Source organism: Conger conger, chromosome 5 (genome assembly GCF_963514075.1).
Source record: "Conger conger chromosome 5, fConCon1.1, whole genome shotgun sequence".
NCBI lineage: Eukaryota > Metazoa > Chordata > Actinopteri > Anguilliformes > Congridae > Conger > Conger conger.
The window spans coordinates 36,672,626-36,683,710 of NC_083764.1; the positions used below are offsets into that span (position 1 = coordinate 36,672,626).

The 11,085-nt window shown below is 45.2% G+C and overlaps 1 pseudogene; it reads right to left on the reverse strand.

Annotated features, from left to right (window-relative positions):
* LOC133129462 (adenylate cyclase type 3-like) overlaps nt 1-11,085 on the reverse strand; it is a 57,049-nt pseudogene that overhangs the window by 16,799 nt on the left and 29,165 nt on the right.

Below are 11,085 nucleotides of genomic sequence, written 5' to 3' on the forward strand. Positions count from 1 at the left end.
CTGTAGCACTCAAGAGAATGCAGGGACATGTCATCTGACATTGATGCACGGGGAGGGGTTAAAGGTTCAGCAGCAAATGCAATTAAAAGGTCTAACCATTAAAAAATTTGTTAGCAGATGGAATGGTGTCAGTGGTGAAGGGAGGGCTTCTTTTTAACCAGGCTGCATGCCAATCTGGCTGCAGCTACGCAGGGTACAGGAGAAGCTATCTCTGTTATGCTCCATGGGGTTAGAAAGTAACTGTTTAAAAATGCACTGCTCTTGGAGAATGCTTGCACCCACAGAAAAGAGGGGTGTTGTTATTGGGCTGGAATGGAAGTGACAGTCCTGATAGGAAACCTGCTCGCGTCCCAGGTGCCGGGTGAGAATTACAGTTCTAGCTTCCCAGAAAATCATGGGTGACAGCTAGCGAGGGGTCCCTATTGGCAATTGGGCTTTGCCAGGAGGATAACATGATTAAAGGGGTTAGTCTGCGTGGGACGGGTACATCCACTTCCCTACCCATGCCACAGTCACTTCTGCAGAATTCAGTATGTTATCACTGATGGCCAGCAGCAGGTAGCTTTCTCCCAGGAGCAGTGTTCCACGGTAGGGGCAAGGGTGCTGTGCACTGCTCCCTGAAAATCAGGACAAGCCGTATTAGCAAAAGTAAATGGAGCCATAGCAGAGTGAGCAAGCTCCACCACTTTGTGCGGGCGGTCCTTTAAAAGCTTCACAGAAACTAAGATTTCTTACTGCATTCTGACATTTTTGTTTCTATCGGCATATTTGCTCCTGATGTCACCACCAACACCACCATGCCCAGCCATGACCATTGTTTAACCATCTTCCTGCTGGGCCGGCATGACATTCAGTAAACTTCTACTCTTGTCTGGGAATTGCTTGTTGTCTTGGGTGAGTTCCTGCATTCTCCGACTTTGATTCCACTGTGAGAAGCTGGGTCCTAACAGCAGTAACGCTGCCAACGCTGCATTCTGAAACTTTAAAAAAAACTCTATAAAAACTCCATCCAGGCCTGGAGCCTTATTATTCTGCATAGCTTTAATTGAGAGAATAATATTCTCTATTTTGAATATCAGAAGTACGCTCTTGTAACCTGGCTTTACGCATCTTGTTTGAGTGTGTCGAGTAAGAAATAACTTATGCTTGTATCCTATAACAACATGGGAGCTAGTGTCATTATGATTAAAGGCAATACAATTATCAATTAAGGTTGAAATAAAATGTTTAAAAAATTGGTCAAACAGCAAGAGTGGATAAAACCTCCAAGGCAATGACTAATGAGGTGTATCCAAACTGAGGAGGGGCTGAGTAATTAGTAACAGTCTTTGTAAATCAGTCATTAATGTGTTGGTATCTGTGACCACAAAAGAGCTGCAATAGAGTGAATGTTTTTGCGTTGCGACTGTTTCCTTAGTAAATCTGTGTAATCTTCCTGAGTTTTGTCTGTTAATTTAATTTTGTATTCTTGTAAATGTATTATTTTTCATATTCTTGTCTGGTTTTCGATTTACATTCATTGTTCATTGCACTCGTCTTCCCCTGTGATGTCTGTGTCTCTATGTAGCTCTAAGTCCGAGTCACTACCCTCTCTGCGTGATTCACTATTAGGGTGTTTTTGGAATTTTCCGGTTTCCCACGATTCCTTCTCAGTCTCGCTTTTCTTACGTCCAGCTTTTTCTCCATGTTTGTAGATAGCACTAATCTACTAATACCAACAAACAGATTTTGTACAGTACTAGTTATATTAATGCACTAATTTGTCTGTATAACTAACAGTCACTAGTTTTGGGTAATTATAATTTAATCACGTAAACTAATAGACTAACTTTATCTCTATTTATATACTGCTCTATAGCTCCACCTCCCTGTTCTATCTCTAAATTGCCTGCCTTAATTCAGTGAAGTGTTCACACCTGCTCTCCACTATCTCTACGTTCCTTAATTATGTGCAATTGTCTACACCCCAATCCGGAGTCGTTTGTATTACGTGTGTCTTTGTGAATCCAGTCCGTCTTCGCGCATCCCTCGTTATTGTATTATTGCCCTTTCATGTTTCTCACCTGATGTTCAGTACTGTGCATAAGTCTTAGGCACCCTAGACTTTATTATACATATGTTTCTTTTTTGTGTGTGTTAGTATAAACACATTTGAGATTTCCAAATATTCATTTTCCAAAAAATTTAATTTTGCAGAGACCTTTTCGTATTTAATTTAAAAAAGTAACATATTACTGTAAGCAGTTGACAACTTTTTACATAAAAACTTGATCAAGGCTGTCTGAGATCAGAAGCAAGGAGCCAACCAAAGTCTGCAGAAGAACTGTGGCAAGTGCTCCAACATGCTTGGAACAACCTCCCTGTCTTTTGAACTGCAGGACAGCGTGGGCTATCTCAGAGAAATGATGCAGTTTTAACGCCGAAGGGTGGTCACAAAAATATCGATTTGATTCAGTTCTAAAATTACTAAATGTAATGTAAAATGTATAGTAAGTTTATTTAGGAAGAAAGAATCTTATCTGCTCAGAATGTTATACAGGTGCCTAAGACCTTTGCACAGTACTGTATATTTGTTAGATCATCCTCACTCCCATGCCCTGCCTAGTTTGTCTTATCCCTCAGTGTATTTAAACCCCAGTCTCAGTAGTTACCATTGTCAGACCGTTGATCATAATATTACAGCTGATTATTTGTATGCCTATTATTCATGAGATTCTTGCGGCACCTCTTTGCCTGATTCCGAGTTTACCATGCCTCTTTGATTTGTTTGCTTTTTGGTTTTTGATCTACATCTGTTATTTCGACTATTCTCTTGCCTTGTCCTTTTGTACCTTGCCTTTCTGCTGGTTTGGATTTTTGACCTTGGACTGTACCCTTACTATTCTTCGGCAACTCGATTTGGCACTGTGTGTTCTGAATAGCTGGCTTTGATATCGGACTGAAATAAACTATGATTTTTGGAATTCCCTGGTCTGCATTTGGGTCTCAATAACAATCTGGCCCTCAGTGTTTATTAAGTAGGGCCAGATTTACTGGCAGTCACAATTAATGCATACTTTAGTCACTTTCACTAGATATATGCATGAACACATTTTAAGATGCATCCAAAGGAAAATCGCAGACCAACCTAATCCCCGGAAAATTACATCCTAATAGCAAATCCCATGTACATATTGCAACCTTGTAGCAACTACTTTTGCATTGGAAAAGCAGTTGCAGTCCTTTAATAGATCTGGCCCTCACTATGCTCAGCTACGGTATAGGTGTAGAGGTATAATGGAGTACATAGGCGGTTCCATTCTGAAGGGTATGGTCAGAGCCTCCTCTTACCCAGGGAGCCCCCCTGACTCCATCTTGTTTGCCACTGAGACATCAGTGGACCACACATCATATTGCCAGCGTTTCTGCCCCAGGACTCCTCCCAGCACAGTGCCCGTGTGCACGCCCACACGCATGTCCACCTCTGTCTGAGTCTTCTCACGCACATACCTTAGGACAGCCAACATGGAATCTGAATAAGTTTCAGACCTATACAACTAAGTCAAATTCAGAAAAACACCAGCACCAAAGCAATGCATGTACATTAACATAAATGTGGAAACTGCAGTTATGACAGCCTTTTTGAAGTTTTCAGAATTAATGCATAAACAGTGTCAGGTACTAAAACATAGTTCCAATGACTTCCAAGCACTCACTCTATCACCATCACTGTGCGAGCAGGGACCATACACATAACTGTTGCATTTCATGCCGTTGTCCTTATGTACAATGGGGTGCAAACATTTGGACACCTGGTTTAAATGTCTGTTACAATGAATCTATATGTGATTGAAAGCAAATCTAAATGGTAGAGAGTTAAACATGAGACTTTTCTTAAAATTTTAAAGCATTTTATTTAAAATGTTTTACTGTTTATAAATTACAAAAAAAGAAAAGGGTCCTCTGCAAAAGTTTGGGAACCCTTTTAGATTATTTTACTTTTTAAAAAGATGATTACCAAGGCCCAGATCCAGGTGATTTAGTCATTAGGGCTTCAATGATTCAGGTGAGTATAATTCCAGGGCTGATCAGCTCCGGTGCTGGTAAACTGACTTACCTTTCTGTATGAGTTTTCAAACGTCTGTTGAAATTTGACGTGGTTGCTCCCACATCTTTTATTTTAATTGTCCACAGTTTGCTAGTTGCAATCATTTTGTTTGGCCCGATAAACCTGAATTATTTAAACTGTAATCTTAGCAAGCTATGCAAGAAATACAGGGTAAGGTGTTGCTATAGTTGCAACTAAAAGGCGCACGGTGTGGCATGTAAAATGACGTTGGGTGTGTTTTCTCTAAGGAATATATTTCATATAAATCATTGAAAAATATAATCTTAGCGAGCTATGCAAGAAATACAGAGTAGGGTGTTGCTATAGTTGCAACTAAAAGGCATATGGTGTGGTGCGTAAAACGATGTTGGTTGTGTTTTAACTAAGGAATATATTTCATAAAAAATAATCATTGGCTGTGACATTATTCACTTCGTAATTTTCATTACGAAGACTCTTATTGTTCACAAGTCCTTATTGACAAGTCCGAGTCGAGTCAAATTCATTAAGTTATCATTTGGCTGTATTTTGACAGAACACGCTGCTTGGGCCCCATAATAAAACAAATCAATCAATAAAATCAGTTAAAATCAATGTAGACAAATTTTACATGGTAAATAATATAACATAAGATACACACATGTTGCCCTCTGATCCCTTAGCCCCAACCCACCCCACCCTGCCCACATTAACACCGGCCTGCACTCACGAGATGGCCTCCACCATGGCCAGGCCCATCATGATAGAGCAGGCTGCATGATCATCGCGGTAATCTGGCAGCCCACAGATGCAGTAGTAACAGTCTCCCAGGATCTTAATCCTCAGCTGGTGGTATTTCTGAAGAGAAAGATAAGAATAGGAATGGATGAAAGATAAGGCAGCCACTGCATCAGATACAACAGTGTGAACACAATTATTAGACCATTGTTGGGGAAGTGGCCAACTTTGGAGTTTTAGGTTAAATTCCCAGGTGGAGCATTGTTCGTAATTGTATAGCAAGTTGTATATATATACACACATATATACGTATGTATGTAACTGGATTGCATGCTATGTACCTACAGCCAGAATTATTGGCACCTGTGGCAGGTGGGGCTCGGTTTGCTGAAAGGAGGCAGGGCAATCCGAGGACCACGCCTACTGGTTAAGTAGACAGACACCTGGACTACATGTTGAATTAGTTCAGGCTGTTAAATGTGTGCTCCCGCAGTAGGTGTCTGAGACTGGTGGAGAGATAGTGGTTGTACAAGAGAGCCGGGAGTTGACAAATGACAGCGGAATCTGCAGAGGAAGGCAACAGTTTTGTTTGTTGTCATTGTTTTAGTTTACCATTTTGATCCAGATCCCGGGAGGGTGACGGATGAAGACGTTTTTTGTTTATCTATAGTTTGCGTTCACTCTCTGTCTCCCTTGCCCTTGGTGCTCGCATGTAAGGCAGTTAAGGGATCAGTCCCTGCATATATTCAATCACATATATTATACCAGATCACCAGCCAGACCCCTCCGTTCTGCTACTTCGGGACGCCTGGTCATGACTGCTGTCTGTTCTGGCTCCACCGTGGTGGAATGACAGAACAGCAGTCTTTCACCACTTTCAAGTGCAAACTGAAGACTCACCTCTTCAGGCTGCACCTTTCCCTCCCTACCTCACCACCATGATTAGCCTTGTGCATGCCATAGATTATAATGGCACTTATATATAGTTATTGTTGTACTCAGGGTATTCGAGCTGCCAACCGTGGTATGCTAGTTTGTAAGTTGAGGTATTCTTCAAGGGTTCAAATTGTATCAATGTGTTCATGCTAGGAATCGGATCCGTACTTTCCTCTAGGGTCTTCATCGCACTTGTCCCTGTGTTCAGTACTGGCACACCTGGCACACCTGAACTCACTTCAGTGTGCATTACTGTTCTGCAGTGGGTTGGTTGCATTTTCTCCTGGATTAGTTAAGTATTATTTGTTTGCTTGCTGATTCTAAATTCAGTTTAGTTGTCATTTTAGTGTTCTGTTGTGTACTTGTTTGTTTGTTAGCTATTACAAGTGGTGTTTATTTAGATTCAGTGAAACTGGGTTAGGTGTTTGTTTCTCTCAGGAAAGCTAGGCTATTAAGTTAGGCTATTGTTTTACTGGCTGGCAGGCCACAGCTTTTGTTGTAGGAGGAGCCAATACTTTGCACCCTGCTCAGGCTATTAGTACTGGCACACCTGAACTCACTTCAGTGTGCATTACTGTTCTGCAGTGGGTTGGTTGCATTTTCTGTATTCGGCGTCAGTGTTACTTAGGCAGTTGTGTAGCGCACCAGCGGCAGCTGTGTGCGGCAGCCTCGGCTACTTGCCTCGGCGTACGAAGTCGCAGGTTTACAAAGTCGAGGGTGTCTATCTACGGGTGTCCATCGAGGCTGTCCGAGAGCCTGATGTTTGATTTTGTTTTTGCTGCCTGCCCTCATTCCACTGTGTAGTATTCCCCTTGTCCTCCCTAGTTCCCTCCATGTGTTTCCTTCCCATCCCTGTCCTCTCTCCTCTCCCCAGGTCCCAGTCAGGTAGGAGGTTCGCCTCCCGCCAACATGGGCAGAATATCTCTAACCTCATCTTCCCTCCCAGATCCCCTGGTATTGATCTCTGTGTGGCTGGTGGCCTCTGGAACTGCCAGTCCGCTGTCCAGAAAGCAGACTTCATATCTGCCTATGCCTCCCACCTCAACCTTGACTTTCTTGCTTTAACTGAAACGTGGCTCTCACCTGAGAACACGGCCACCCCGGCTGCCCTTTCCTCTGCCTTCTCTTTTTCCCACACACCCAGATCCTCTGGCAGAGGAGGTGGCACAGGTCTCCTAATCTCATCCTCATGGAGATCTAGTGTCTTCTCCTCATCCCTCTCCTTCTCCTCTTTTGAATTTCATGCGGTTTCTGTTACTCTGCCGTGCAAACTGTTTGTTATTGTTGTTTATCGCCCCCCGGGTCCTCTGGGAAACTTTTTGGATGAGATGGACATCCTCCTCAGCTCCTCACCTGTGAATGACACCCCCCTGATCCTCCTGGGTGACTTCAACCTCAACTCAGAGTCCACCCAGTCTACCTTTCTCTCCCTCCTCTCTTCTTTTGACCTTACCCTCACTCTTTCCCCTCCCACCCACAAAGCAGGCAACCTTCTTGACCTCATCTTCACAAGGAGCTGCACAACAACCAACCTCTCTGTAACACCACTCCATATATCTGACCACTCCTTCATCTCTTTCTCTCTTCCACTCTCCTCTAACACCCATCCATCTCTCCCACCGTCCACTGTCACCTGTCGACGGAACCTACGGCACCTGTCTTCCTCCACCCTCTCATCTACAATCCTCTCCTCCCTACCATCTGCGGTGTCTTTCTCTCGACTGTCTACCGATGATGCGGCTACAACTCTCATGTCCTCCCTCTCATCTTCCTTTGACTCTCTGTGTCCCCTCACCACCAAACTAGCTCGGGCCTCCCCCCCCAGTCCTTGGCTTTCTGATGCTCTACGAGCTGTCCGAACCGAACTGCGGGCGGCGGAGAGAAAATGGAAAAGGTCCTGTCTCCCCAGTGATATAGCTTCCTTCCATGCCCTCTTATCATCTTTCCATTCCTCTGTCTCTCTAGCTAAATCTTCCTTCTTTCACTCGAAAATTAACGCGGCCGCCTCTAATCCCCGCAAACTGTTTTCAACTTTCTCCTCTCTTCTGGCCCCCCCTCCCCCCCCACCCCCCTCATCACTCACACCTGATGCCTTTGTCTCCTTCTTTGAAAAGAAGGTCGATGCTATTCGCAATTCCTTCTCCCAACCCTCCACCCCTGCTGACCCTCCTACCCTCCCCAACTCCCTAACCTCCTTTTCTCCCCTCTCTGACGCCGACACACTGAAACTCCTTACTTCCCACCGCCCGACCACCTGTCCTCTTGACCCCATCCCCTCTCCCCTCCTACAATCTATATCTGAGGACATTCTCCCTTTTCTCTCCTCTCTAATCAACACCTCCCTCTCTTCCGGCACCATGCCCTCTTCCCTGAAGAGGGCCAGAGTCACTCCCCTCCTCAAAAAACCTACTCTTGATCCCTCTGCCCTGAACAACTACCGGCCTGTCTCTCTTCTTCCCTTTCTCGCTAAAACCCTGGAACGGGCGGTCTGCTCCCAACTGTCCACTTATCTTCTCCACAACAATCTCCATGACCCCAACCAGTCTGGCTTCAAGAGTGGCCACTCCACTGAAACCGCCCTGCTCGTGGTCACTGAGGCACTCCACTCTTCCTCGACCTGTCAGCCGCCTTCGATACAGTCAACCATGAGATTCTGCTCTCATCGCTGTCTGGGATGGGTGTCACAGGTTCTGCACTCGCTTGGTTTTCCTCCTACCTCTCTGGTCGCTCCTACCAGGTGACTTGGAGGGGCGCACTCTCCGACCCTCAACCCCTACGAACTGGAGTCCCGCAGGGCTCGGTTTTTGGGCCTCTCCTCTTCTCGCTATACACCATGTCCCTTGGTTCTGTTATCTCTTCCCACGGCTTCTCTTATCACTCCTACGCTGATGACACCCAACTCTTCATTTCCTTCCCCCCCGACACCCAAATCACCACACAGATCTCTGCCTGCTTGGCTGATATCTCTGCGTGGATGACTTCCCATCACCTGAAGCTCAACCTTGCCAAAACTGAGCTTCTCTACATCCCTGCTAAGTCCTCTCCGTCAATCGACCTCTCACTGACTGTGGAGGACTTTGTAGTTTCCTCCTCCCGTACGGCAAAGAATCTTGGGGTGACTCTTGATAACTGCCTCTCCCTGGCTCCACAAGTATCCTCCACTGCCAGAACCTGCAGGTTCTTTCTGTATAATATACGCCGCATCCGTCATCTCCTGACGGAGAAAGCCACCCAGCTCCTAGTCCAGGCGCTCGTCATTTCCCGCCTGGATTACTGCAACTCCCTCCTAGCCGGTCTTCCAGCGTGCGCCATCAAGCCCCTCCAGCTGGTCCAAAATGCTGCAGCCCGCTTGATCACCAGTCAGCCCAGGTCGGCTCATGTCACCCCGCTTCTCATTGGCCTCCACTGGCTTCCTATCGCCGCACGCATCCGATTCAAGGCCCTAGTGTTGGCATTTCAGGCTGCTAAGGGGACTGCCCCACATTACATACAATCCCTGATCACTCCCTACTCCCCAGCTAGACCACTCCGGTCTGCCAGCTCTGGTCGCCTTACGGTTCCCTCTCTACGGGCACCTGGCGGTCGAGCTGCACGTTCACGCCTGTTTTCCGTTCTGGTTCCTCAGTGGTGGAATGACTTGCCTACCACTGTCAGGACAGCAGAATCCCTCCCCCTATTTCGATGCAGACTCAAAACACACCTCTTCAAACTCTACCTTAGTCCTCCCTCCTGATTTACCCCGCCCCCGCCTTCTGATACCCCTATCCCTGTCTAACCCCCCCCCCCCCCTCCTAGTTCTGGATGTGATGCTTTGACTTGTGGTAGAACCTATGCACTTGTAAGTCGCTTTGGATTAAAAGCGTCTGCCAAATGACTAAAATGTAAATGTGTTCGATTTGCACTTTATTGTACGTTGCTCTGGATAAGAGCTAAATGCCTGTAATATAATGTAATAGATGGCCAGGGCGTGCTTCAGAAGGGTGGCATGGAGAAAACCCTTACTGAGCACAATAAACAAAACCAAGCATCTGGAGCCAAACATTATTGCAACTATGACTAGAAGAGAAGGCTATGGTCAATGGAGGCCAAAATTATACTTTTCTGGCTATATACACCATAGACATGTTTGGTGGCAAAAGTGGAATGCATACAAGGAGAAGCACACCTCATGCCTACTGTCAAATATGGAGGTGGGTCATTGATGTTTTGGGGATGTTTTTCCTGCCAGTGGTCTAGGGGCACTATTTAAGATCAATGCAATAATGAATTTAACATAATGTTTAAATACCAGGAATTTTTTACAGAAAATCTGGTTGTCTCTGCTAGGAAGCTGAGAAGACCAGGTGGTTTTTCCAGCAGGAAAATGACCCCAAACATACATGATGGCAATGACACCAATCCACAGAGGAACAGTTCTGCAATAGCCATCTCAGTTTCCAGACTTAAAGCCCATCAAAAGTCATAAGTACAAACCCAAGGATATCAATGATTAAAAAATGTTCTGCAGGGACGAATGGTGAAAAATCCCCCAAATGTGTTTTCTAACCTTATCACAAATTATAGGAAAATTTGAGGACTCACAACTGTCATCTATGCCAGGGGTGGTTGCAGAAACTATTAAATCAGGGGCTCTAAAAATTGTGAAACCTGTTTTTTGGGAAATAAGAAATAGACGGCCAGGGCGGTTGGGATATCTTATACTGCATGACTAGATTGGCTAGACAACTGAGATAGAAAGGAAGCCTGTTATTCAGCCTAATTTCTTTGTTAGATCCCCTTGAGGGACTGAGCAATGAGGTGATATGGCAGCCTAGTCTTTATTCAGGGAACAGTGGGTACATGAGTAACCAAGCGACACTGCACTAACAGTAATACCACTGAGACAGGGAGGAAAAGACTAACTCCTCCATACTATGTGAAGTCCATGGCAAACACCACAATGTGCTGTCTGTTTGAACTCAATTTGTGGGAAACATTGATACAATCTGTCATTATGAATGGATCAAACAGAATGGATATTAAGAGAAATCCTGCTGCTAGGCTGCAGAAAGTACAGACTGAGCCACAGTCACTCAATTCTGTGTTTATTCTAATTGGAGGCTACGCAGGCAGTTGTATGTCCTTGTTGTATGGTGCACAGCAATCTGTCAAATGTGTACATATCCCCCAGCGATCGAGGTATGCTGCCAGGATGGTTTGGGGAGGAGTCAGGAGCCTGGGACAGCAGGTCCCTGAATGAGGAACTCAAAGCAGGTGGCCTTAGTGCGTGCACTTGCTTTATCAGCATGAGGGTGCCAGATCTCTGTATCAGTATATATTTCATTTGAGCACAGTTTTTGTTGTGT